The sequence below is a fragment of the Octodon degus genome, unplaced genomic scaffold (genome assembly GCF_000260255.1).
Source record: "Octodon degus isolate 3935 unplaced genomic scaffold, OctDeg1.0 scaffold00117, whole genome shotgun sequence".
Taxonomy (NCBI): Eukaryota; Metazoa; Chordata; class Mammalia; order Rodentia; family Octodontidae; genus Octodon; species Octodon degus.
Window position 1 is genome coordinate 556,209 of NW_004524693.1, and position 6,298 is coordinate 562,506.

The window sequence follows — 6,298 nt, forward strand, 5'->3', positions numbered from 1 at the left end:
AAAAAAAAAAAGAAATTACCTGACAGAATTTTTAGCTTCATGGAAGTTTTGCTCATTTTCTGGTGTTACCTAAATGAAAAAAAGTAGAGACAAATCATGCAAAAATCTTTAATAAGCACAAAGTACTTATTGGCTATATTTAAAATTGACTACATTTTTCGGTGACAATATTCTTTTTGCTTAATTCTAAGGCTCAATTTCTGATTTTTTCCCCTATATTACAGATTCAAGAATACAAAGCCAGCAAACACTTAAGAGATCAAGAAGCCCAATACCCTCTCATAAAGTATAAGTAAACTATAATTCAGACAAGTCAAATGATTTCCTTAAATTTTTACAGCTAGTAGTGACTCGGAAATCTGTAGGATCTTGATGTGGCCTGGATCCAAACACTGATTATACAGGTATAGGCAAAAGATCATAATTGTAGACAAAAATCCACAAAGGGTAGCTTCAAAACCTTAATTTATAATAAAACAGACGCTGACTATATTCAAGATAGCTAACCGAGGTGGAAAACTATTATTCCAAAAATTGAGTTTTAGAAAATGTCACTTCTACACCAATCAAACATTTCAAGTGAAAGTGAGATTTTTTTCAGTAATTAACTTTAATTTGTTACTCCTCTAATTACCTTGTGACAACACAGGTTATATCTATATGTGGCCAAGGAAATGGACCAAACATAATTAAAGCACTTCAAGTGTTAACTGGTCCATATTGCTCCATAACTGCACTGCTCACACTATATTCGGTTGCATGTAGCTAGTATTTTGAATAGTACAGCTATTTTTATATAAAGTTCTAGCCATAGTTATATAGTTATCCAAGTAGATTTGGTACTAACAACCCTACAGATGCCAGGCATTGGGAAGCTGAGACAGGAGGATCAAAAGTTTGATACTAGCCTGGGAAATTTAGTAAGACCCTGTCTCAACATACCAAAAAAACCCAAACAAACAAACAAACAAACAAACAAAAAAAACCAAAGTATGACAGTGATAGTGCTTGTCTAGCATGCTTGAGTGCCTACATTTACCCTACATGTAATATGATGGCAACAAAGAAGCCTGTAGAGTCAAGAGATTTACAATGTTCATAGATCAAACATTCTCTTGTTGGAAAGTTCTCATTTAAGTTGGACACACATTATTTCCAAGTAAACATGTTAGTCAAAGCAGCTTTAAATTCAGTGTGGATGTGTGACCCATGGCAATGCCTCTATAAGTTAAACACAGCGTGCTGTACCCATATTATTCAGGTAGCAAAGTTAATAGTCTTTACCAAGAACTAAAGAGGAGACTGTGGTTAGACTAAAAATACCACTTATTTGGGAATCAGTGGCAACTGTGGCAAACTATCAAGGAGATGAAATTCAGAGTATACAAGGAAGAGTAAGAGAAATGAGAACAGGAGCCACGGAAATAGGAAATAAGGCCAGAAACTAGAGTAGGAAACTATTGGGAAAAGGGGATTTAGGCTAATGGTACATATTCTTTCTTTTTTTTAAATATTATTGATTTGCAGTGCCGAGGACAGAACTAAGGGCAAGCTAGGCAAGCACTCTTCCAATGACCATAGCCAACGTGACTGCTTCTAATATAAACTAGCTAATGTCATTTCCCTCTTTAATTTCTTTTTTTTTTTTTTTTTGCTCCGAATGCCTTCAGGGCAGGTTTGGCTGGCTTGAGTTGTGGGGATCGAACCACAGCAACCTGAGCCTGACTGCTTTGTTGAAGCAGCCACTTGAAGAACTGAGCTAAGGGGCAGGCCCCCCCTTAATTTCAATAGTTCTATATTGCCCTCAGTATATGGAATTTGTACTCTAGCATGACACAAATACACCCCATGATATAGCTCCTAACTCTCCACCACTCTACTCGCACCTCTCAAAAGTTCTGCCCATACATTTTACACTTGAGCTTAGGGATTTTTCAAATTACGATTTAAAGTGGAAGGCTCCCTAATTCTAATACAACCCTACTTTGTATACCAATATGCAATATTTAAAAGCAAAGCTCCCCCCTCCAAAAAAAAAAAAAGTCAAAGCTTCCTTCACTGGCCGATGAGGCATCACTTCCTAACCCCTAGGACTCTGCAATGCACATTCTGCCATGTGGACAAACTCGGGCAACTGCAGCTTACCACATATGCCAGGCTAGCTTCCACTACTGCACCTGTACAGATAATATTTCCTATGACTAGAGTGCCTTTTCCACCTTTCCTGCTTTGTGTACTCTATTCAGCTTGCAGGACTCAGCTCAAATAGTATATTCCCTAAGAAATTCTTCCCGACCTCCCAAAGTGGTTCAGGATCCCTGCTCCTATGTAGCCCTAGTACTTTGGACATACTTCTATCTCAGGGCAGTTTTTTTCCCCCCTCATGCTGAGGATGAAACCCAGGCCTAGGCAAGTGGTCTACCACCGAATCACATCCCCAGACCCTCTATACATGAGCTTTTATGTTGTTTTATTGTTTATTTATTAATTCTTGGGAGTAAAGACTTTCATGAGTACATAACACATTTCTGATAGAAAAAGGAAGGACAGAATTAATAACTGACCACTGAATTTGACAGGGAATAAAATTTTTTTTTTTTTTTTTCAGAACCGAGGATTGAACTCAGGCCCTTGCGCTTGCCAGGTAAACGCTTATTCTACTAAGCCCGGGCCCTAAAAGTCTTTTGATGACAAAATCAGAAGAACTGTAGGGCTAAAAGGAGATTTAAGAAATGAATGGGCAAATAGAAACATCTAACTAGCTTATTAGAAATTGTGTTTCCATGGAGCCGGGGAGATGGCTCAGTGGAATAAGTGCTTCCCCGGCAAGCACAAGGGCCTGAGTTCAATCCCCGGTTCTGCCAAAAAAAGAAAAAAAAAATTTGTTTCCAACTAAACAGTACTCAGAATTGCCACCATATTCCCTTAGAAATTTCTCACTGCAAAGTGGATCACTTGAACAATGAATGAACACATTATAGTTGTATATGTGTATGTGTGTTGAAAATATGAACTTCAAAAAAAGTTCATATCATTTAAAAAAGTATGCATTTAAGTAATCACATCAATAAGAAAATGTGAGGCAGGGGAATTAGCTCAGTGGCTTACGCTCTTGCCTGGCAAGCGTAAGGTCCTGAGTTTGATCCTTGGTACAAAAAAAATGTGATTATAATAAAGAATTTGATATATCACAGTCATGAAATAAGTTCAACTTATGTAATGTTTACTATAATCCAGTCTTTGTCCTCAGATGTATATTTCAATTAATCATCACATCTAGGGGCTGGTGAGATGGCTCAGTGGTCTAAAGCACCTACTTAGAACAAGCTTAGCAAAGCAAAGGGACCACGGTTCAATCCCCCAGCACCACATGCCAGCCAGCCCCGCCCCCTGGTGGGCTGAGCTGGCCACACACACACACACACACACACACATAAATAAATAAAATTAAAAATCATCACATCTAATTTTCAAGTCTTGCCAAAGGTTCCTCAGCCACGTTTCATCAAATCTAAAACACTGTGATTCTACAATAAACACATTAGCATTGAAAATACGTAAAACAATGTCACATTAACTGTGATATGACATTCAATCTAAGACACTTCCTGATCTCAGAAAAAGTGGAACTTGAAAAAAACCAAGTGTGTGTTAAAATTGATGAACTGTGGTATTAAATGGCAGAAATAGGACTCTTTCCAAGCATGGACAAAGCCCGAGTCACTAACCACTGCATCACAGTGCTTATATCGCTCTGACATTTCATGGCTCTCCTTCATTCCAAACCCTTCATTTTAGAGATGAAGAATAGTAAGACTGAAAGAAAGGAAAGTGACTTGCTCAAGGTCATATATAGTAAAATAATTGGGAAAAGGAAAGCCAACCTTTGCACTTATGTTAGCTACAGTATTATTGGAAAAAGTACCAATTGCTGGCAGGAGTAAGTACTAGTTTTATATAGCAGCCACATCTAGCCATTTATCCATCTGAGTTCAACATCTGCTTGAAGTTAACAGTGCTGGCACTTACTCCTTGATCCATATTCACTGCTTCGTTCTCTTGCGACAGCTTTTCATAAAAGAAGTCATTTCTTCTCTCTACTGTAAAGTTCCTATTAATCAAAAAGGGTAGTTTTTTAAAAATCAATCTTTGAATTTAGAACATGTCTTAAGCAATATTATTTTCAAATTATTTAATATTTTTATGATGAGAACACTAGAAATTCACTTGGTGATATTCAAGCCATGTGTTTAGCTTGAGTAAGCCTTGGGTTAAATCTCCAGCAACACACATACACACATTCACAAATATACATGCACATATGTGTGTGCTCACATCAGAGACGAGGCTTCAATATATGAATTTTTGAATGACAGAAACATTCAGATTATAACAGCCATTTTGCTGATTTCATCCCAGAAAACAAAGGCAGGGGGAATCTCAAGTTATAGTTCCTCCTGGGTAACTTAACCCTGTCTCCAACATACAAAATAAGAAGCCAGGGATGGGGGGGGGAGAGAGAGAGAGAGAGAGAGAGAGAGAGAGAGAGAGACAGAGACAGAGACGGAGAGAGGGAGAAAGAGACAAGAGAGAGACAGAGACACACACACACACAAGAGACAGAGACAGACAGACCTTACATTTAATGGGATTATTGGCACTATAAGAACAGTAAGAGAGGAGGAAGAAAGATGGCAGAGTAAAAGCTGGCAACAAATCAAAGCCTCTCCGAGGCCTGCAACTGAGACACCTACTGAGCAGTGAAAAGAACCGAGTTCTGAGAATCAAGAAAGATCTGGGCAGGCCAAATAGCTCAGCAGATTAAAGCGCCTGCAAGCGCAGGGACCAGGGTTCAATTCCCAGTCCCAAGTGACATACCAGCCCCGCCCCCAGGACGCCCTGAGTCTGGGCATGGTGGTACACGCCTATAATCCCAGCACTGGGGAAGGTGAAAACAGGAAGATCACTATGAGTCGGATCTGTGCAGTGAGACTCTGTACCAAATACGTAAAATGGGGGAAAAAAATTTAACTCAAAATGAATTAAAAACTTAAACATAGGGGCCGGGGAGATGGCTCAGTAGGATAAGTGCCTGACTGGCAAACGCAAGGATCTGAGTTCAGTCCCCGGTTCCACACAAAAAAAAAACTTAAACACTTATGACCCAAAACTACAAAATTCCTAGAACAGAGGTAAGGAAAAAAAAAAAAAAAAAAAAAAAAAAAAAAAAAAAGAACCAAGGTAAGGATGTAACTCGGCAATAGACTGTTTGCCTGGCATGCACGAGGCACTGGGTTTGATCCCTGGTACCACAAAAACAGAAGAAAACAAAACACTGAGAAATTCAAACTAAAATTAAGTTTTGATTTATAACTTAACGAAATGAAATGAAAAATGCCTTGCGGTTTTAAAAAATCCATAGTACTGTTTAAATTTCCCTGGTTCTTCTGCTAGGACAGACAGACCTATCCTACCAGCCTTTGAAGTAGCAGTGAATACGTCATGCATTCTAAATATAGGCAGATTAGTATCACATCCACAGGTAGAACAGGCATCCAGGCCTACGGTTCAATTCGAGAGTGCAGCAAAGTTCAGCTGCCCAAGGACGTATCTATCATTTGTCTGCTGAAGACTCTGAGGACTCTTTTAGGAAGAAGACAGAAGGAAAACACAGAAATTTCCTACCACAAATCGTATCTTATCAATGATGAATTATTTGTTGTTATATTGGCTTCCTACCAGGTTGGAAAGTCCACAAGGAACAGGAGACTGAGTCAATATATTCTGACTGTGGAGTAGACCTAGTAGGAAAGACTAACAAGTATGTGGGACTCTGCCACAGAAAGCAGATTTAGATGAAACAACTTAATGGGACACCTCTGGAAACAGGATGACAGCTAGAAGACATAAGCTGCAAGAACGATGAGCATATACATATTACCTCTGTCACACTAATACTTTTGTGCTAGAACATATCTGTTGCAACAAGCAGACATTTAGCCACTAAAATTCAAAATTTTTATTTATTTATTTATTTTTTTTTTTTGCGGTACCGGGGATTGAACTCAGGATCTTGTGCTTGCCAGGCAAGTGCTTAGTCTATTGAGCTACTCCCCAGCCCAAAATTCAGAAATTTAAAGTATGCCTTTCTTTACGTTTCCACATTACTCAACCCACTGTATAATTAGGAAATGATATTTTTACCTGTCAAATTGAGAGATACTTTTGAGTGATGATTCCAATCTTTCTTCTGGTGAGTAGCTTGATAAGTATCTCCGATTTCTCTCTAATTTGCTAT

At 38.6% G+C, this 6,298-nt stretch overlaps 1 long non-coding RNA gene across 1 annotated transcript in view; it reads right to left on the minus strand.

Moving 5' to 3' along the window:
• The window catches only part of LOC111812228, a 12,314-nt gene extending 6,023 nt beyond the window's left edge, over positions 1–6,291 (minus strand). The window contains exons 1-3 of the long non-coding RNA XR_002817789.1: positions 6,205–6,291; positions 4,030–4,111; positions 20–69 (exon numbers count right to left, since the gene is read on the minus strand). This is a non-coding gene — a long non-coding RNA (uncharacterized LOC111812228). The remainder of the gene's footprint in view (positions 1–19; positions 70–4,029; positions 4,112–6,204) is intronic.
• Positions 6,292–6,298: the final 7 nt, after the last annotated feature.